This window comes from Hordeum vulgare, chromosome 3H (genome assembly GCF_904849725.1).
Source record: "Hordeum vulgare subsp. vulgare chromosome 3H, MorexV3_pseudomolecules_assembly, whole genome shotgun sequence".
Taxonomy (NCBI): Eukaryota; Viridiplantae; Streptophyta; class Magnoliopsida; order Poales; family Poaceae; genus Hordeum; species Hordeum vulgare.
Window position 1 is genome coordinate 352,264,544 of NC_058520.1, and position 23,701 is coordinate 352,288,244.

Genomic DNA, 23,701 nt, shown 5'->3' on the forward strand with positions numbered 1-23,701 from the left:
TAAGCCTCAGGATCCGGAGCAGATCGACACCCTAACTAGTACAGAGGGCAAGGCTAGATCCATGGAGACGACGATTGAACCTAGGCAACGCAAGCGAGCAGCTGGATGAAGAGGGTACCGAGCGTGGACGTACCGTCAGAGCAACGCTTGTAGGTGTAGTGCGCCATCTGGAAGTCGCAGTTCTTGGTGCGGAGGTGGACGTCGGTGGCGAGCATCATCTTTATGTCCTGCTCCTTATAGGACAGCACCCGCGGGGCTTCTCTGGCCGCTGCCGCCATGGTTGGTCGGGGACTCGAGCGTCCGGGTGGCGCCGGGAAGGAGGGGAGGGACGGGAGGTGTCGGGACCCCGATCCTAAGTCATAAGAACCCAGCCTGTAACACATCACATCACTTTGCGGCCTCACGCACCGTAAACTCCACGGCTGCCACCTTACCTTGGCCGGGACCATTTGCGTCTTTTGGCTCACGTATATGAATATGTTGCTAGCATTCAAACGACAAAGAACCCGGGTCGACATGACTAGTTATAAACCCCAGCGGTACAACCGTACAGGGACAGGCATACATAACCCAGCAAAGCAGGTGTCGGTCATCAGCGTGTGTAGACGAGTCGTAGCAAGCTACATGGACTCCATTACATCGCGTGACATTTCCCCGAGGGGACAGACACAGCAGCAAAGAAGGATACATGTCGGTCAATCAATGTGTCCCGAGCAGTAGCAAACTACCAAGGCTCGATGGAATCACAAAGAGGCATTTCCCTGTAAGGAGTACTACTAAAGGCAAACAACTAGGTGTCGAATCCCACACATATAATGCATTTCAAACATGCACACATTATGCACGATATGTGTAGATACAACATGGCATCACAACATAACTCTATGACTCAAGCATTTATTAGAGACTCATAAAAGTCAACATAGTATGATATTACAAACAGGGGTCTCGTGACCCGGCACTCAAGTCGTACAAACAACAAGCAGAAGCAATTCATGTCTGGGTACAGACATCTACTAAAAGTGGCTGGAAGAGCCCGAAAAGCTACTACGACCCTACTAAAGGAACCAGACCTCTGACTGGGATTTCCAAGCTATTCCGGTCAACATCGAACACATCGCGTAGAACCTTTTAATGAGACTAAATCTTCTCTGCAAAACATAAATAAAGCAACCGTGAGTACAAAAGTACTCACCAAGTCTTACATCAGAACTATCTACATATGCATCATGTTTCAATGAAAGGGTTGTGGGGTTTGATTGCAGCAAGCCAGCTTTGACTCTTGGCTAACCTGTACTATGACTACAAGCTCTTTCTTTGAGGTGGGATAGCGCACACGAGTCCACATATTCACCAACTCAATACACCACTATGGATCCACTCTTGTCTCCCTACGAGAAGGCCTTCCATAGAACTCACACTTATCCTGCATGTTTTAGAGTATGCATTTAATTTGTCTATGTACCACGTAATATTTCCAAGTAGTCCATAACCGAGGACGCGGCTATTCGAATAGATTGAATCACCCTGCACGGGTATACTTCTTCATACATGCTCCCACCACTTAGCACCATATGCACCTCATGCATCTAGGCAACCTTCAAGCGGAAGCACTGGCGTGGGTGTCGGCCACGACCGTTAACCACAAAAGACCCTAGTCCAGGTTTATCACCTATTTGAGACTGAACCCGCAAGGAAGTCCGGCCGAGGTTTCCTCTACGGCCCCAAACGATTCGCGCAGGGTTCCCAAGCCCACCATTCGGGTGCCACTTGGTACACCGTGCCACTGTGTATCTACCGTAGTGAAGCCTACCACGTCGGGCAGAACTAAACACGGCCGCGAACACTTTTCCTACAAACACCAGAGACTAATTGCAACTCCTGGACAGAGATCTAGGCAATTAATAAGTCGAGCGGGGTCATATTTCAGGGCCCAATGCATGGCAGTATCTTGTCTTGGATAACACACACAGAACTCAGTTCTTAAGGACGGTCCCAATGAGACAACCCACCATGTACTCCTACATGGCCTCTCATCGCTACCTTTACCAAATCAGATTCACACCTTTACTCTCACACTGTAGAACATGATCACAACCATTCCGATTCATCATCCAGATGGATCAGACCCGACACGACTCTAAGCATAGCAGGCATTGTAAACAAGCATGGATGAGTAAGCACAACAAGGCTCAAGCAGTTGCTACTCATGCTAAGTGGTTTCAACTATTTACTGTGACAAAATCAGGTCATGCAGAGGAATGGGTTCAACTACCGATAACATGCACAGTTGAATCGTGTTTGTCCTAATGCAGTAAAAGAGAGCAGGAGCGAGAGAGTGGGTTTATTTCAATATGCTCAAGGGGGGTTTGCTTGCCTGACACGTCTGAAGATAGCAATGAGTCTTCATCAATGTCAACGATCACATTGTCGGAAACATCGTTTAGCGAGGGGGGAACAACACCGGCAAACAAGAAAGAGCAATAATTACTTCACGGAAATGCAACACTATGATGCATGCTCAAGACATGAAATGAAAGGGGGAAGGCTAATGTGGCTATCATTTCTTAAGGTGAAGCTGGGTTTGAATTAGGATCCCAACATCACTTCAAGCCGGGTATTTCCCCGGGTAGCCTTTTAATTGATTTGACCTAAAGCTCATAACAAATTGTTTCCACATGTACGTAGTATGTATTTTGGGGTACTGATTTGCATTGACCAATGTTTGAGCATAGTAATTGAAGTGGAAATCAAATAAGTATCAATTTCCAACTCCAAACTATTTATTAAATTTACCCCATTCATCATTTTGCCTATTTGGTGTTGTTAACTTTTTCAAACATGCATGAAAATGCCATAATCAGCTTCCTTGGATTTTTCTGATACTTTTCCATATATAAATTATTTTCATCCGAGTTATATTTTAATTTCTATGATTTTTACAAGTTTTAGGCATTTTCTGGAATTAATTAAAATAGAATTAGTATTTACTGCGTCAGCACTACGTCAGCACTGCGTCAGCAGTCAACTGGCCTGGGTAAGGTCAAACCTGACAGCCAGGGCCCACTAGTCAGTGAGTCTTAGGTTTAATTAATTTGATTAGTTAATTTTTGTCATTGACTTAATCTAAATAGGGCTCGGCCCCACCTGTCTGTGACTCAGGGGAGTCAAACCCCTGGTCAAGGGGCCAGAACCACCGGCGGCTCAACGCCGGCGACTCCAGACACGGCGGGGCTCATCGGACTTCGCCATCCGGCGACCATTTGGACGGCCGAAGCCGTCTACTCGAAGCCCAGGTTGGGCCGCATCCATCCCGACCCAGCCACGGGCCAGGAGATGGCCGGAACGAGGCCGACGACGACCTCGGGCGACGGCCGGACTTGGCCATGGCGGGGGTTGGTGCTAGAGGGCAGCAACAGAGGGGGAGAGCATAGGAGGAGGCACAGGAGCTCACGGCGAACCCATTTCTGGCATCGGCGATGAAGGGGAGGCTCGGAGCAGGCTGAATCGACGGTGGCGGATCCGGTGGCCGGCGGTGAGGATGACGATGGCAACGGCGATACAGGGGGCTTCGGCTCGGATCGTTCGACGGGGAGGGGCGGCACGACATGGCTAAGGGGATGGGCTGCTCGGGGAGGACTAGCAGGGGTCAGGGAGGTGCCAGTGAGCTCGAGCCGAGCTCGGCCATGGCGGAAGGAGAAGAGCAGAGGGGGGGGGGAAGAGATAAGGGAGAGAGAAGATGAGGCAGAGGGGGCGGGCGGCTCAGCGGCGTGAAGATAAGGACGGGGCGAGCAGGAGGCGGCCAGGGGACGTGGTGGTTCCCGGCGATGCGTCGGGCACGCAGCTGCTTCTCCTCCTGGCAGGAGGAGGAAGACAGCGGTGCCCCTGGTGGGCTGGGCCGCAGGTGAGCACAAGATAAGATTCTCTTTCTCTCTTTTCCTTTTTCTATTTTTTTTTCTTTCTGGCATTTTAGGTTTAGGTTTTAAAGTAAAATGTTTGGATATTTTGTAAACCCTAAGTTAGTGTTATGTGACAGTGACAAAAATAAGCAATGCCACATAATAGTTTCAACATTTTGCAAAACTAAGAAGTAATGGAAATCAATTAATTAATTGATTTCAGTGGCTTTTGAGTTTAAAATAAAATGCCAAAAGTATTTTTAAAAAGAAAACCAATCCTAAATTGTGTTTTCCAGGATTTATCAAAAATGATGGACTTTTATGGAGGCAATTTTGGGTTCATTGATTTGTCACCACTTTGAATGGTTTTGCATATAGAGTTGCTAGGGTTTTTCTCTTGTTTTTCCATTTCACTTCTAATGCAAAAATGAAGATATGAGCACAACCTTGGTATTCATCAAAGGGGTAATTAGGGATGTGACAACTCACCCCTACTAAACAAGAATCTCGTCCCGAGATTCAGGCGTAGTCGGGAGGAGGAAGAGGGAACACTAAACTATCACAATCTTCACGATCCATTTGCTCCTCTCGAGGACGTTGATTCATCGCACCATGTTGATCTTGACGTCTTTGTCCTTGGGGTCTTCATCTAGCTTGACGACAAAAGAACGGGGAGACTACACAAGATTCAATCTCCTCGAAGATCGAGAAACTCAAGATCAACTCATAAAATGAGACGTAGGAACGTCCCTTGAGCTGAGACACAACACCAAAACATGGATGAGAAAAAGAGACATGTAACAGCGGTGCGATTGGTAGGCAACAAATCCATGCTTAACTCAGATGGTGGCGAGGTTTCAAAGTAGCGAGGATTAAGTTACCCTTCATACCACAATGGGGCACCTTAGGAAGGTGACTCATAGAGTTATTCCTTAAGTGGCAAAAAGAATTACTTTTGATACAAAGATCATTGAAACTCTGCCTATCAGGAAAGACAATTCACAATGATTGTTTGAAGCAATTTGAAAGAATGGCATACTCAGGGTGGAAAGAAACTAGGGTTATAGAACAACTCGGCGAACGGAAGGCACATTCCAAGTATTACCGAGGATATAACCTAGTGTCTGAGCGTGCTCTCAAGAACTTGAGCATTTCCATATTCATCAAGATTTACCAACATCCGTGCCAAGGATCCTGGTGACACCACATACTATCATGATGAACAGTGATGGAGGATGCAGATGCAAAGGAAGACAACACTTTCTCAGATTTCACCTTAGCTGTGCTAAGGGAACGAAATCTGGTTGATCGGCCGAGAGACATTTAGCACTCCGCTTCTAATGTTCTCCTTAATGTACTAGCACAACCCAATTATAGATCGTGCTTGATATCTAGCGCATCAGATATAGGTCGGACTTCGGGACCAAAGGGGATCCATGAGGAACAACTTATAAAATAGATCATACAGAAACCACACGGAAGATGGCTAAGATTGCTGATGCAAGATATTATAATATCAAGTCTTCCGGCTAGGTGTGTTAGCCATTTCACCACTTTACCGGGTTACATAGAGACCAATATTATAATTCCTGGGGAAGTTCCAACCATTATAACTGCCTGAGATTCAGCTCCGGTTGGTGACACGATGCTTCAGACTCAGCATGTCCAAAAAGAAAGTTTGCAACACAAAGCGACGAGATAACGTTGCGAGATTCTCAGGAAATGAACTACGGAAGACAACTCCAAAACATGAGTTAGACCACAAGACCCACGTGAACACACTGCCCAAGACAACTGTGAACACATGAAAAGTCTTACAACAAAACACTACCGAGTTCGGGATGGGAACCATCATTGCGGATAACGAAGCCATGTGCAAGTCCGTCTGGTACCTTCAGGAATGGCACTTACCTTCTTTTCCTTGAACAAATCAATCAGTGGCTTGGTGTGCTAGGAGATACATATGGAGTGAAGATGATCAGTCCATCAAACCATAGAATACTTCGCACGTGCATGATTGACTTGGGATGACTCCAAAGAAACAATTTAACTTTTCTCGAATTCACGGCGGCAACTTGCATCAGATGCACATGAATTAGAGGAATTCACTTCTTACACCTAACATATACCTCGTGCAAAAGACACGAAGACAATGTCTACAAAGTTTCCAGCACTAGCTTAATGTCCAACATAGATCATGGAACAAATTAGAATGTTGCCGATGGGCTCAACAACAATTCATCAAGATACCCATATAAATGGATTTCCACAACTATGTGAGCAAGATAATAGCATTGGTCAGATCAAAGAGTATAATGGTGTATGCTCAGAGAAATCCATGAGTAAAACACCGCTACGAAAATCTTTGGTTCTGAGTTTGATTTGACGATAGCCCATGCTCAAATCAAAATTGAGCAAGATAATATATGCAACAATTTCTCACACGAATCAACCGATGAAAATATCATCTTTCCTCACACCCACACAACAGAAAGATATCCCTTTTTGATGAGCTGAGTTTAGGCGAAGCTTTTATCTTCCAACTCTTCAAGTTGTTGTTTAGCTTAACCAACTAGTTCGGGGTATCCAATACAGATTCTTGGAGAAGGGGTTGGTTTATAGAAAAACCCACTTGATCGCGAGCTCTATCATAACAGTCAGGAAACAACCTGGTAATACTTCCGAGAAGATATTCGGAAAATCACGAACCACCGATATAGTATTAAGCTCGAGAACAATCTTGCTTTTCAGGGCAAGATGATGTGATCAATAGAACGAGGGATTTGACAAAACCCTAACTCATTGAACAAAAGGTGCACCATGAAACATGGACTAGGTAGCACGGTCAATCTTAGAATGACGATTCAATCACCATCACCATAAGAATGAATTTCTTGTCCATTAACTACTAAACAAAGGCATTACTAGGAGTATTCATTTCACACATCATGGTTCACTTGTCGATATTCCGGTTACAACCAACACGAAAACCGAGGGATGAACAATGATAGCGAGATGTACCGCTACATCAAGAGCTCATAAGAGATGGTGCCATTCTCATAACACTCTTGACAAAAGAGGGTAATACTCCAAGATTGAACAGAACAAAAGCTGGTTTAGCATTTCGATCTGCGGGATACAACTACTTTGACCCAATCCAAGAAATGGAGGTGATACTGGAGTTTGCTTCTCCCAGTCATTCGATAATAGAACAACTTGATAGACGAAAAGAATAATAGGCATCGATGACATGGATGCACAACTACTCTTAACTATCCTCTCAATGATGAAGGTCAAAATGCAACTAGATAGGACCAACTCAATAGCACATGATTTCTTGAGTTATGGATGCATGGATTAGCATGTCGAACGAGTTCAACATAATTCTTCCAGATAATCCGTGCAGAAGGGTGGAGTAGGCAGAATCACAATATGGAGTAGAGAACTCTTCACGAGCACTCTTATTATGATCTTTAGTTCACGAAGGACTTTTGACAGAGATGGTCCATGGTATAGGAAGAATGATATACCACGCACCTTGAGGACTAAAACAAGGTTACTAATCATGCTAAAGGAACTAGCAACACGATTAACAGAGATGAGCAGATTGATCATTGGATTCAAAGACCCAGAAATAGAGTACCTACAAGCTATTTAACATCACGAGATGTTTTCGAAATGATGGCCAGAACTATCACACTAACAACCAAAACACATCTAGACTATTGGGTAGCTTTCGAGGTGACATGTTTTCCTAGCACTTGAACAAATATCGAGGTAATAAGGTACCTCAACACAATTATTAGTGTGCTTTGTCCGGCCAAAAGACATTAGCTCAGGAGGAGGGAATCTGCAATTGCATCAGACTATTTGGGAACTTTGGAACTCGGGCAGCATAAAGGCTGTACATGCATGAAATATGAGGCAACCTGCAAGAAAAATAACAACATTACAATTGAATTCTTAGGGAGACACTGATCCAGGAAGACAACAACTTTTCTATAAGTCTCCAACATAGTAACTCGTCATCCTAATGAATAGATGAGAAAGCCTAATTCTTAAACCCCGTTGAATAGAGATGAGGGTGACTCAGAATAAGAATGACACAAGGAAAGGAGTAAAAAGATCCTTACGTTCCCTTCCACAAACAATTCCCTTATATAACTAAAGAGTTGCTAGACTCAACATCGACCAATTTGGCCTGGTTATCCTACAGGCAGTCAAGCTCTGATACCAAAGCTGTCGGGACCCCGATCCTAAGTCATAAGAACCCATCCTGTAACACATCACATCACTTTGCGGCCTCACGCACGGTAAAATCCACGGCTGCCACCTTACCTTGGCCAGGACCGTTTGCGTCTTTTGGCTCACGTATATGAATATGTTGCTAGCATTCAAACGACAAAGAACCCGGGTCGACATGACTAGTTATAAACCCCAGCGGTACAACCGTACAGGGACAGGCATACATAACCCAGCAAAGCAGGTGTCGGTCATCAGCGTGTGTAGACGAGTCGTAGCAAGCTACAAGGACTCCATTACATCGCTTGACATTTCCCCGAGGGGACAGACACAGCAGCAAAGAAGGATACATGTCGGTCAATCAATGTGTCCCGAGCAGTAGCAAACTACCAAGGCTCGTTGGAATCACAAAGAGGCAATTCCCTGTAAGGAGTACTACTAAAGGCAAACAACTAGGTGTCGAATCCCACACATATAATGCATTTCAAACATGCACACATTATGCACGATATGTGTAGATACAACATGGCATCACAACATATCTCTATGACTCAAGCATTTATTAAAGAATCATAAAAGTCAACATAGTATGATATTACAAACAGGGGTATCGTGACCCGACACTCAAGTCATACAAACAACAAGCGGAAGCAATTCATGTCTGGGTACAGACATCTACTAAAAGTGGCTGGAAGAGCCTGAAAAGCTACTATGACCCTACTAAAGGAACCAGACCTCTGTCTGGGATTTCCAAGCTATTCCGGTCAACATCGAACACATCGCGTAGAACCTTTTAATGAGACTAAATCTTCTCTGCAAAACATAAATAAAGCAACCGTGAGTACAAAAGTACTCACCAAGTCTTACATCAGAACTATCTACATATGCATCATGTTTCAATGAAAGGGTTGTGGGGTTTGATTGCAGCAAGCCAGCTTTGACTCTTGGCTAACCTGTACTACGACTACAAGCTCTTTCTTTGAGGTGGGATAGCGCACACGAGTCCACATATTCACCAACTCAATACACCACTATGGATCCACTCTTGTCTCCCTACGAGAAGGCCTTCCATAGCACTCACACTTATCCTGCATGTTTTAGAGTATCCATTTAATTTGTCTATGTACCACGTAATGTTTCCAAGTAGTCCATAACCGAGGACGCGGCTATTCGAATAGATTGAATCACCCTGCAGGGGTATACTTCTTCACACATGCGCCCACCACTTAGCACCATATGCACGTCATGCATCTCGGCAACCTTCAAGCGGAAGCACTAGCGTGGGTGTCGGCCACGACCGTTAACCACACAAGACCCTAGTCCAGGTTTATCTCCTATTTGAGACTGAACCCGCAAGGAAGTCCGGTCGAGGTTTCCTCTACGGCCCCAAACGATGTGCGTAGGATTCCCAAGCCCACCATTCGGGTGCCACTTGGTACACCGTGCCACTGTGTATCTACCGTAGTGAAGCCTACCCCGTCGGGCAGAACTAAACACGGCCACCAACACTTTTCCTACAAACACCAGAAACTAATTGCAACTCCTGGACAGAGATCTAGGCAATTAATAAGCCGAGCGGGGTCATATTTCAGGGCCCAATGCATGGTAGTATCTTGTCTTAGATAACACACACAGAACTCAGTTCTTAAGGACGGTCCCAATGAGACAACCCACCATGTACTCCTACATGGCCTCTCATTGCTACCTTTACCAAATCAGATTCACACCTTTACTCTCACACTGTAGAACATGATCACAACCATTCCGATTCATCATCCAGATGGATCAGACCCGGCACGACTCTAAGCATAGCAGGCATTGTAAACAAGCATGGATGAGTAAGCACAAAAAGGCTCAAGCAGTTGCTACTCATGCTAAGTGGTTTCAACTATTTACTGTGACAAAATCAGGTCATGCAGAGGAATGGGTTCAACTACCGATAACATGCACAGTTGAATCGTGTTTGTCCTAATGCAGTAAAAGAGAGCAGGAGCGAGAGAGTGGGTTTATTTCAATATGCTCAAGGGGGGTTTTCTTGCCTGACACGTCTGAAGATAGCAATGAGTCTTCATCAATGTCAACGATCACATCGTCGGAAACATCATTTAGCGAGGGGGGAACAACACCGGCAAACAAGAAAGAGCAACAATTACTTCATGGAAATGCAACACTATGATGCATGCTCAAGACATGAAATGAAAGGTGGAAGGCTAATGTGGCTATCATTTCTTAAGGTGAAGCTGGGTTTGAATTAGGATCCAAACATCACTTCAAGCCGGGTATTTCCCCGGGTAGCCTTTTAATTGATTTGACCTGAAGCTCATAACAAATTGTTTCCACATGTACGTAGTATGTATTTTGGGGTACTGATTTGCATTGAACAATGTTTGAGCATAGTAATTGAAGTGGAAATCAAATAAGTATCAATTTCCAACTCCAAACTATTTATTAAATTTACCCTATTCATCATTTTGCCTATTTGGTGTTTTTAACTTTTTCAAACATGCATGAAAATGCCATAATCAGATTCCTTGGATTTTTCTAATACTTTTCCATATATAAATTATTTTCATCCGAGTTATATTTTAATTTCTATGATTTTTACAAGTTTTAGGCATTTTCTGGAATTAATTAAAATAGAATTAGTATTTACTGCGTCAGCACTGCGTCAGCAGTCAACTGGCCTGGGTCAGGTCAAACCTGACAGCCAGGGCCCACTAGTCAGTGAGTCTTAGGTTTAATTAATCTGATTAGTTAATTTTTGTCATTGACTTAATCTAAACAGGGCTCGGCCCCACCTGTCTGTGACTCAGGGGAGTCAAACCCCTGGTCAAGGGGCCAGAACCACCGGCGGCTCAACGCCGGCGACTCCAGACACGGCGGGGCTCATCGGACTTCGCCATCCGGCGACCATTTGGACGGCCGAAGCCGTCTACTCGAAGCCCAGGTTGGGCCGCATCTATCCCGACCCAGCCACAGGCCAGGAGATGGTCGGAACGAGGCCGACGACGACCTCGGGCGGTAGCCGGACTTGGCCATGGTGGGGGGTGGTGCTAGAGGGCAGCAACGGAGGGGGAGAGCATAGGAGGAGGCGCAGGAGCTCATGGCGAACCCGTTTCTGGCATCGGCGATGAAGGGAAGGCTTGGAGCAGGCCGAATCGACGGTGGCGGATCCGGTGGCCGGCGGTGAGGATGACGATGGCAACGGCGATACAGGGGGCTTCGGCTCGGATCGTTCGACGGGAAGGGGCGGCACGACATGGCGAAGGGGATGGGCTGCTCGGGGAGGACTAGCAGGGGTCAGGGAGGTGCCAGTGAGCTCGAGCAGAGCTCGGCCATGGCGGAAGGAGAAGAGCGGAGGGGGGAAGAGATAAGGGAGAGAGAAGATGAGGCAGAGGGGGCGGGGGCGGCTCAGCGGCGCGAAGATAAGGACGGGGCGAGCAGGAGGCGGCCAGGGGACGTGGCGGTGCCCAGCGATGCGTCGGGCACGCAGCTGCTTCTCCTCCTGGCGGGAGGAGGAAGACAGCGGTGCCCCTGGTGGGCTGGGCCGCAAGTGAGCACAAGATAAGATTCTCTCTCTCTCTTTTCCTTTTTCTATTTTTATTTCTTTCTGGCATTTTAGGTTTAGGTTTTAAAGTAAAATGTTTGTATATTTTGTAAACCCTAAGTTAGTGTTATGTGACAGCGACAAAAATAAGCAATGCCACATAATAGTTTCAACATTTTGCAAAACTAAGAAGTAATGGAAATCAATTAATTAATTGATTTCAGTGGCATTTGAGTTTAAAATAAAATGCCAAAAGTATTTTTAAAAAGAAAACCAATCCTAAATTGTGTTTTCCAGGATTTATCAAAAATGATGGACTTTTATGAAGGCCATTTTGGGTTCATTTATTTGTCACCACTTTGAATGGTTTTGCATATAGAGTTGCTAGGGTTTTCTCTTGTTTTTCCATTTCACTTCTAATGCAAAAATGAAGATATGAGCACAACCTTGCTATTCATCAAAGGGGTAATTAGGGATGTGAGAGGAGGGGTGTGAGCGGCAGCGCGAGAGGGGAGAGAGGGAGGGGGCGAGGGCTCTTATCTGCGGTGCCTCCAAACCCTAGTCGGCTTTTGTAGTGAGATGAGATGACACTGCTCCTTGGGCCCCCGTAATGAATGGACCGGCCGAGGTGACCATACATATGGCCTGCTTTCTTTGCTCTCAAGAATTTATTTATTTTCCGCCTAAAAAACGTCTATTTTTTAAAAATTCGAGATGAATTTTCAAAGTCTTTTTGTCAATAACAAATATCCAGGTCAATTTTTTAGGTGACACGGTGAAAAAAATGCGTATCTGACTGAGAATATAATCTTTTACTTTACATAATAATTAGTACTCCCTCTATAAACTAATATAAGAGCTTTTATAGATAACTAAAGTAGTGATCTAAACACTCTTATACTCCCTCCGTCCCAAAATAACTACTCTTATACTACCTCCGTCCCAAAATAACTGTCTCAACTTTATACTGGGTCTAGTATAAAGTTTTACTAAGCTTAAGACAGTTATTTTGGGACGGAGGGAGTATTAGTTTCCACAGAGAGTAAAAACGTTTTCGACGGGGTGCATTGGAGTGAAGAGTTGGATCATCAATAGATTAACAAGCAAACACTACCATACCACCTGGCATTCTCATATCTTTGCTACGTACTCCATCCGTCCTATAATAAAACATCTTATGTTGTGGAACGGGTGGAGTAGATTCCAGCAAGCATTCTTTGGAAGATAAATTTGTGTTGGGGAGCAAAATACATAGCAGATGAGCAACAAAATGCAATCATGAAATTTCAGGCAACTGCAACATTCGACGGGAAAGGTGCACTCATGAAATGTCAGGCAATTGCAACATTCGGCAAAAATGCACAGGAAAACATAATCTTTGTTGCAAAATGAGTTTTTTGAAGGACCTACCATATATTTGTTGCAAAATAGGACCAAATCATTTTTTCTAACATACTAGGACATATTTAATGTACAATTGACCAAATGTTTGGGTGTTCAATGCTTTTATCGACCTCTCGTGAAAAAGACAAATTTTCGTTGAGTCACCTTGAAGCGGGTCAAATTTGAACTGCAACTACATTATAGTTTGCTCTTTATTTTTCCCAAAAATAATTTCTAGGCACAAAAGTATCTATTTAATCAGATAAACGCCAAAATATTTCCAAGATTCAACCACTAGGTAGGAACTGTCATACCCGCTGTTTTGACCGCATTTTGAAATGGCCTTGAAAAAATCAAAAACAATAATAAAAAAAATGTAAAAACATTGCATTGTGTCATTATACGTGAAAAAGTTACGAGGAAAAATAATAAAGTTGTAATACGAAAATTATTTTCAAAAAGTGTTCTTAGAAATGGGCTATTATGTGTGAAAAATCATGGCTTTAAAGCCAAATGATCAATCTTATGGCCACATTCATGACATAGTTTGTTGAGATGATATAATATTATGCACAAGGGTGCATATAGGAATGGCAAACAATGTTGATTAAGGAAGTTTTCATTTTCCTTGTATGTAAAAATTATTTTCCATTTTCAAGTGCCCAAAATGAATTTTTTTTGTGAAGGACCTACCATATATTTGTTTCAAAATTGTACCAAATTCAAAAAAACCAAAAAATTGCAAAACCTTCGCTTTGTGTCATTATATTTGACAAAGTTACCAGGAAAAATGATAAAATTGTAATATGGAAATTATTTTAAAGAAGTCTTCTCAGAAATGAGTTATCATGTGTGAATGGCTTTCAAGCCAAATGATCAATCATATCGCCACATTCATGGTATTATTTGTTCAAATGATCTTATATTGTGCACAACGTTGCATATTGGAATGGCAAACAATGTTGATTAAGGAAGTTTTCATTTTCCTTGCATGTAAAATTCATTTTCCAACTTTCAAGTACCCAAAATGAATTTTTTGTGAAGGACCTACCATATATTTGTTTCAAAATTGGACCAAATCTTTTTTTAAATACTATGCCATATTTAATGTACAATTGACAAAATGGTTGGGTGTTAAAAGCTTTTATCCACCTCCCATGAAAAAGACAAATTTATGTCGATTCAGTTGGAAGCGGATTAAATTTGAACTGTAGCTGCATTATAATTTTCTCTTTATTTTTCCCAAAAAAGATTTATAGGTACATAAGTATCTATTTAATCAAAAATACATGGTGTGGTGGCTTGACGTCGAGGTTTGGATTGTGGTCGAGGGCCCCAACTCCAGAGCGCGCGAACTTGCATGCCAGCCGCATGGTCACCGCCTGACCGTTGGGTTGCCACGTGTTCTGGGTGGAATAGGCATGTGTGGTGGGTTGGACAATCTCTCGGTAGGTGTTAGGAAAAAGAATACAATCAAATAATCTCACGAGGAGACTGAACTAAGCTCAAACATGAATTAGCAGCCAAGCGTTTGATTAGCGGTGTGGGTAATGCACATAGACAACGGGCCTAAATTTTGCGTGAGAATGATCATCTACTAAGGAGACTCTCTTGGCAAATTTTTAGCTCAAATGGATGAACCTAGGTGGCACTGGCTTTGCGAAGTAACACACTGTGTAGAAATAGGGATGTTGAAGCTGGGATAAAATGAATGAATGGATTGAGCTGAAATTTGGTGTACGATGTTAATTTGGGAATATAAAGTCACTGTAAAAACATTATACCATTTGGACATGCCAAAGTGACACTTCCTTCACAATGTGCCAATCTGGACAGAAAATGGTAATGAAACTGGGCTCACATAGATGATTGGATTGAGCTGAAATTTGGAGGAGGATGATAATTTGGGCACATTTAGGTAGTGTAAAAATTTCATAAAATCTGAATAAACAAAAATTGTACTTCCTTCACAATTCTCTCTACTGAACAGAATATTGGGAAAAATATTGAGGGAAATTGGCTGAATTAAATGAGATAAAATTTGGTGGAGTGAGGTTGTATGGTCAATTTCATCCCGTGTTAAATTTTCATCAACTATAAAGCAATATAAAATGTAGTTGCTTCACAAAATGAAAATATTACCAGAAACAAAGATTGGATGATGAGCTCACATGGGTTGTTAGATGGGACTAAAATTTTCTGGAGAGCTATCTTTTGGGCACCTAGAAGATGTTGAAGAATTTAATTCATCAGGATATTCCTATCTAGTACTTCCTTCACAAAGCTATTAGCTGAACACACACTTTGGAAATTTGCTGAGAAGGATTTACTAGGCAAATCATTATGAAACTTTTCATGAGGCAATGATATGGATAGGAAAGATTTCCAAAAAATATGAGGGTAATCAAAGAAATATAAATAGCACTTCCTTCACAAAGTGCTATTCTGAACACAATAGGAAAATGAATATTGCAGAATTATTTTTGAACTATGGAAGGAAGGGTTTTCACATATTTGAGGAATATATGATCCAAAGTATTTATGAGAATTTTTAGAGAATTTTTGGAATTATAGAATATTAGATTGCTTCACAAACTAGGACGAGGTGGGATAGAATGGACCCACGAGTGACATGTCAACATAGTTAGACCATGTTACGACATTTTTATAATCGTTGTAGAAGTTATGACGATCTCATCTTATGCGGTTACGATGTTTTTGACTCACATCGTCGTAATTTATATGTATATTTGATCCCCTCAAATGCTTTACGACGATCTCGGATGAAATCATCATATATTTATGACGAATTCATTAAGGACATGTTAAAAAATGTCATGTATGAGCATATTTCTTGTAGTGCATGAACTCTCGAAGCCGTTACCATCCGTGTGTTGAAGTCTCCACTAACATGGACGTACGATAGCACCATATATCGGAAGCACGCCAAAAATCACCATGTCCATCTTTGCACTTGATCTTCCTAAACTCTACTCCTTACTTATGTGTGCAATGTCTTTACTTTCCGCTTCCATATATGTTGGCTAGCATGTGTATGGTGCACTAGACTTGCTATAATTGCTAAAATCTGCGAGCAATTAAATTTGGGAAAGGCTAGGTTTTAATTTATGAAAGTCGTCTATTCATCCCCCCTCTAGACATCCCTTCTAGTGATCCCACATTATCCCATCTTTTGTCCTCTGATGGATCAATGTAAGCCCCTTGATGGGTGCCTAAAAAATCGTTGCCCTTTGCAACCAATGCCTTAGCAGTTTTAACAACGCGGCCACTTCTAAGGTCCCCTCACGAGGTTCTTCCATTTTTCCTTGCTTGTGTTTATGCTCTACATCGACAGGGCCTAGCCCCCGAGCGAGCCTCAGCCGTCGCTGGAACATTAGGTCGTGGTGCATGGACGAGACTAGGAGGTGAAGGGATCTAAAAGCTAGTGAAGCCTCCCGAGGCACAATGCTTAGGAGTCCCCCTTGATGCACAAGTGGCCCGCGTGAAGGAAAAACATTGACAATGGAGAGGCGGCCCAGAGGGGGGAGGTTTTCTTAGTTCTATGCGAAGCTTGTACTTTGCCACTTGCCGGAACGCCTTGTGAGACCCCTCGCCAGTTTGCCTGTGAGGAGACTAGACACCAAGGTCCTTGGTGGGATGATGTGCGCGGGAGCATGCGTGCTTGCCAGAGCCCGACCCCTTGGGTTCTTCAGCGTTGCTGGGAATAAGCCGAGCACATGTACCATGTCCAACTCTCAGTCGCGTGAGGCCCAAGGAGAGGTTGGCAAGGCCGGGGCGCGGGAGGAGGCCAGCAGCTGTCGTGCCAGGAACGAATCACCCTAAGGTTGGTGCGGCTCGTTGGGCACTCTCAGATGTTTCTCCACTAGCGCGGAGCAGGGGCTTCCACTTGGGAGTGGGCATGATCATGGTTTGATTGTTTGCCCAGCATCGAGCATGGGGCTTCCGCTGGGGCGTGGGCGTATTCGTGGTTCAAACCGTTCTGTCAATGTTGAGCATGGCGCTTGCCCTTGGGCGTGGGCATAGTTGTGGTTCAACTGTTCAGCCAGCGCTAAGCATGGGGTTCCACTTGGGCATGGGCATAGTATGGTTCGACCGTTCTCCTAGCGTTGAGCATGGGGATTCCACTTAGGCGTGGGCAGGAGTCCTCCCGAGGCCAAGGAGTGGTGCACCGGGAGGCTCCGAGTCGTGTAGAGCCCCACCTCATTCTTATGTGAGAGGGTCACGAGCGGAGGTGTCATATGGCCAGGTGCAGGGCCAAGGAGCTCTTTCCTTGATCCTCACGGGGTTCATGCCTAGCCCTTGACATAGTTGCGTGCTTATGTAACATGTATCTTGGGGGCGACACGCGTCCGACGGTTGTCCCGAGGCCACTGCATGAAGATATTGGACATTGAGGACCCAAACAAGGTGATGTGTGTGGGTCTAGTCTGCCAAACAGACCTCGGTCACTTGGGTTTAGCAACGGTGCAAGGTTGGACCCGAGCATAGATGTCGTGTTGAGTTCCTCCATGGAATGATCAAGGGAAAACTCGTCGGACGCGCGGTGCCCGCGGTGGAGAAACACCAAACTAGAAGCCATACAAATTGGGTCGCGACCTTACCTACCTACTCACGATGACTCCATGAGAGGGCGACACACCAAGGACCTTTATGAGGTAACGTGCGTGGGAGGAGGCCCGCGAGATAGAGCTCGATCGCTTGGGTTTATTCTAGCCGCAGGGACGGACCTGAGCACAGGTTCCGTGTCTAGCCCCCAGTCATGGAACGACCGTTGGAAGAATCGTGAGGGCACAGTGCTTTCCGATGGTGACGAGGCACCAAGCACAAAGTTAAGGTAAAAGACATAAACTTATGAAAGATAACCAGATTCGCTACACTACCAAAAAGTGAGGACGCTTCTCGGACTGACCCTTACCATCTTGAGCACAATGCAGCCCGAAGGGCGCTCTCAATTTGAACGAACCAAAAAGTCACCTAGCAATCATGTTGTTGCGGAAGCATCGAGCTGCTTGTCGAAGCATGTCGTGGAGGTCCACCTCTCAGGGACCAGTTGTCCCCTAAGGCCTTGAGGGCTCGCGAGGGCCCGATGCCTCACGAGGTTCCATTGTGAGCCACACCAGCCTTTGGAAGGTGACGCCGATGTTCTCCAAGCCAAAGGGCATGCAGACGTAGCTGGTGGAGACACCCCTGCTCAGGTCAACACACGATGGACAAAAGTGGTCCTAAGAGCTTTCCCCATTAAGGCTCGCGATGTCAAGCACATGCCCATCTTGCTCCTCTCCCCCGGGGCATTTGCCGAGTTGATGAGACGTCGCGGATAATGCTCGCCGCACATAGCCCGATCCTCCCATAACTCGTAAATCTCTTAGGTGATGAACTGTCATGCCTTGGTGCCTCGCGTCGTACTCCTTGATTGCGGGGGCGAGCATTGAAGTACGCCTCCAAGTCAGACGCTTTCCAGGTGGAAGCCCTGGAGCCTAGCGCGAAGGAGGAGTCGGGCACACCTTCCTCGTCTTCTTAATGCTTAGCCACATCAGCTTTGTAGGCTCGCTCAAGGGAGCAGGCCGCATCCTTTTCACCGCAGGCGATGGTGATGACGCCGCTCCAGCCAGGTATCTTGAGGAGTTTGTAGCCATGGTGGGTTGTGGCCATGAACTTGGCCAGCGTCGGATATCCCAATATGGTGTTGTATGGGGGGATGTGCGCCACGTTGAAGTCGATGAGCTCAGTGCGGTAGCTGTGGTAGACACCGAATCTGACAGGGAGGCGTATCTGCCCAAGGGGGGTCATGATCGCATCGATCACCCCGGAGAAGGGCCAAGTGGGCTTCAGTTGGTCATAGGGCGCCTGGAGTTCGTCAAAGGTCACGATGGAGATGATGTGGACTTCGGCGCCCTCATCGATGAGAGTCTTGGTGACTGAGACATTGGATGGTGGGGCTGCACAGCATGGGGAGTACGCCCGTGGCAGATGCTGATCTAGGATGTCCCTTAGCATCAAAGGTGATGTCGTAGTGCGCCCATGAAAGCACAATTGCTCCGTAAGGTGGTTTTGGTAATGAATAACAACATTTGTGTCATTGAACTAATGAACTTACCTAAGTATATTTCAGAAAAGTTCAAAGATGCACTGGCTAAAGGATTGCGAGGACATACCCATTGATGGAAGGAAATTAAAAGGATTGGCCAAGCTTCAAGCTAGAAGACTCTACATTTTATATTTGTGATAAATCACATTTGAGTCCATAGGAAAGACAATACTATTAAAAGGGGGTGAGGTATGATGAATTGGTTGCTAAAGTGCTTAGAGATAGCCACCAAAAATACTTAACATATTCTCCCACAATATTCTCTGTCAAAAGCCTAAACGTCAAGATCGGTGGCACCAATATTTTCCGCTCAGCCATACCTGGTTTTCCAAAGACAAAACCAATGCCAAACCCTAGAATCTCGGTACCACCAACTTCGACTTTGGTGCCATTGAAAATCAGTGACCAACTTTTTGGTGTGTCATTTTAAAGATTACGAATTTATGAGTCTTGGAATTGGAAACTTCCCTAGGTCACCATATCGGTACCATCGAGATTCCTATATCGTTCTCACCGAGAATTCAAAAGTTGCCACATTTTGTGTAACACGGTGCCACCAAGATTCATTTTGGTTTCACCGAGTTAGGCACTAATGTTGTAAAACTTGGATTTTAGGAGATGACTCTATATACCTATCCACCACCTCTCATTCGCAGAGGAAGCACTTAGAACACACACACTTGCCATATCCATTTTTCTGAGAGAGAGCCACCTACTCATGTTTTGATATCAAGATATTCCAATCTTTCCATTTGAGACTTGATCTCTAGTCTCCCCAAGTTGCTTTCAACCTAATCAATCTGTTCCACCCATGCCAAGTCTATGACACATTGATTGAGTGCTTAGGAGACTATATTTTGAAGCACAAGAGAAGGATGTCATCTTTCTACCCCATCTATTACTTTTTGCAGGCTTGTGGCTCCTCGATTGGTTAGGTGTCGCTTGGGAGCCTCCTAGTTCATGTTGTGGAGTCGAACCAAGAAGTTTATAAGGGCAAGGAGATCGCCTACTTCGTGAAGATCTACCCCGAGTGACGCTAGTCCTGTGTGGATGTAAGCCATGCTGGAATAGACAAGGCCGCTTGTTTGTGGACCCCCTATGGGTGGAGCCCTCCGTTGACTCTCGCAACTGTTACCCTTCATGGATTGAAGTTTCCACTAACATGGATATACGATAGCACGACCTACCGGAAGCACGCCAAAAATTGTCATGTCAACCTTTGCATTAGATCTTCCTATCCCTTCCCTCTACGTACATTTGCATGTCATTACTTTCTGCTGCAATACTCGTAGATATGCATGTGTAGGGTGTGGTTGACTAGTTACAATTGCTAAAACTGGCCCATAACTAAAACTGGGAAAAGGCTAAGTTTTTATTTGGTCAAGTAGTCTAATCACCCCCCTCTTGTCATACTTAGGATCCTACAAGTGGTATCATAGCTTTTTTCTCCATTGTATTGGTTTCACAGCCTAGGAGAGTACGACGTCTAGTGAGGGAAATTACCACCGTAGAGGTCCATACTTTGATGGTACAAACTTTGCTAGTTGGAAGCATTAGTTGAAAATGCATATTCTTGGTCACAACCCCTCGATTTGTGTTGTTAGTCGTGTTGGATTGCAAGGCCATTTCTTTAGTGATGGTAAGGAACCAGATCGCAAAGCAACTATGGAAGAATTAAAGATGTTGCAATACAACGCTCAAGCATGCGACATTCTATCCAACTACCTTTGCCCCGAAGAGTTCAACAAAATCAGCCGTCTTGAGAATGCCAAGGAAATTTGAGGCACTTTGATTGATATGCACGAAGGTACCAAATCTATCAGGGAATCTAAGTTGGATGTGCTGCAAACTTAGCTTGACAAGTTCAAGATGAAGGATGGTGAAGGAGTAGCTGAGATGTACTCTAGGCTAGCTCTCATCACAAATGAGATTGCTGGCTTGGGAAGCGAAGAGATGGCTGACAAATTCATTAGCAAGAATATACTTAGAGCCTTGGATGGAAGTATAACATCATGTGAACATTGATCCAAATGGTGACACACTACAAGGATGTCAAGCCAAGTGAAGTCATTGGAAGGGTTTTCGCTTATGAATGTCACCCAAGCACAAAGAAGACCTGCACAACAAGTCAAGCGGTGCTTACAAAGCTTCAAATGATGCTCCCGGTACTTCAAATTACAACCTTGACACCAATGAAGAGGTAAGACTCATGGTCAGAAAATTAAACAAGTTCTGCAAGAGTAGAGGCAAAGAGATAAGCTCTAGCTCAACATATGAAGAGAAACGTTCATCTACTCATGGCAGAAACTGCTACAATTGTGGAAAGCCTCGCACTACTCCAATGAGTGCTCAGCTCCACACAAACCAAGGGAAGAGTAACCTAGAAGAGAAAACTCGAGAGAAGAGTCACCTCAAAGAAAGAAAAGGAGTACAGAAGATCGTTATGAACAAAGACCCTCCCAGAGAAGTAAGGAATCAGAGAAGAAGGATAAATACACCAAGAGTCACTCAAGAAGAAGGCATCAAGCTCATGTTGGTGAATGGGTATCCGGCTCCGAGTCCGACAAGTACAAGCAATCAATGATGATCTTCGAAAGAAGAGTTCTTCTTATCTAGCTAAATGATTACTCTTGTCTACTTTTGTTCCACAAGTAAAACCTAAGCACACTAGAAACAAAGGCAAAAACTTTATTCATTTAGTAAAAACAACAATAATACTAAATCAAATGGTGTTGCTAATAGCTCTCTTGATTCCACTAATGATTCGTTGTCACATCCCTGTAACCCTAGCCAAGGTTTAGCATTGTGCTCATATTTTTTTTGCATTGCATCCAAGAAAATGGCAACAAGATCAAAGTAAGTGGTGAAGGGAAACTCAAAACCCTAGCCACTTCTTAATTCAAAGGAATTATAAATTTTATTCAAATCAATGAACCCAAAATGGCTTCAAGAAAAGTTCAACTTTTCTGATAATTATTGACAGAAAATAAGCAATGAAGAAAACCATTTTCTTAACACATTTGGCATTTTAAATAAATGCAAAAGGCTACTGGTTTCAAGTTTAAAATTTGAATCTAAAAATATATAGTTTTCAAAAATGCTGAAAACTTTATGGGTGATTGGAAATATTCCAACTAACACCCCAACATTTTTCAAACTATTTTTAGTTTGCTTTTGAAGCCAAAATAAATAGAAATCAATGTCAGTAATTAAAACAGAAACAAAACAGAAAGAAAATGAGAAAAGTCTTACCTGTCGCTCACCTGGCCCGGCCCAGTTTCTTCCTGTCCTCTTCCTCCCCCGCCAGTGGGCAGCAGGAGGTGGCCGCCGTGAATTCCGGCGCGGCCACGCACCTGTGCGCCTTCCTGGCCGCCGCTCTGCGCTGGCACGCGAGGGGGTAACCCTCCCGAGGCGTCCCCGAGCTCATCCTCTCCTCATTCTCCCCCTCTGCCTCGTTTCCTTCTGCCGCCGTTGGAGCCCGAGCAGAGCTCGAGCTCGCTGTCATTCTAGCCTACCCTTCTCCCTCCTGAGCCGCGCAATAGGTCCGCCGCAACTCCCTGAAGCATTCTAGCCACGAGCCCGACGCCGAGACGCAGTGAAACGACGAGACGCAGTCATCTTCTTCCTCGGGTCACCGAAGTTCGTCGCCGTCGTTCTTCCTCTCCAGGCCGTCCCCGAGCAAGCTAGCGCCACCACTGCACTCCCCGTGAGCTTGCGCAGCTTTCCCCCAAGTTCCCCCCTTCGATCCCTTCCTCTAGCCATGATTTCACTGGAGCCCGACGAGATCCGCCACGGGAGCTCGTCGCCGGTAGCCCTCCGGTGATCAGCTTGTCCTTCTGAGGCCACCAACAGCTTCAGGCCGTCGCGTAGATCCCGTAGGAGCTGAGTCCCGTGCGTAGCTCCCTCTGTTACGATGACCCCGATGACGCCTGAACTTTGGCCGCCGCCAAGCTCGTCGCCGGCGTCATCTCCGGCAGATCAGCCCCGGCTAAGTGCAAAAATGAACCCGCGGGAGACGTGTCGTTCCTCTCGTGCTCTCCGCGCTAAGTTTGGCCCCCTATGCGCCATTTCCGAGCCCCTCCGCCGTACTGGTGGTTGCCGGAGGCTCCCCGCCGACGAGGACGACCTCGCCGCCAGTGGATCTCAGCTGGCCTGAGCCACTGACGCGTGAGGCCAGCCTCTGGGAGTTTAGGATTAACAAAAATAAATCTAATTAATTTGATAAGTCACTGACATGTGGGTCCAGTGAGGTTAATTAGCTAATTAAGATTAAAACCAATCTAAAAATGACCAGAGTCACTGACCAGTGGGTCCCACTGCTCAGGTTTGACTTTCAACGACCAGTTGGACCTGCTGATGTCATGCTGATGCAGTAAAGAGTTTTCTGATTTAAAAGAATTCCAGAAAAATTGCAAAACTTCTAAAAATCATAGAAATTAATATGTAACTCCAATGAAAATAATTTATATATGAAAAAGTATCAGAAAAATTCAAGGAATCTGAATATGTCATTTTCAAACA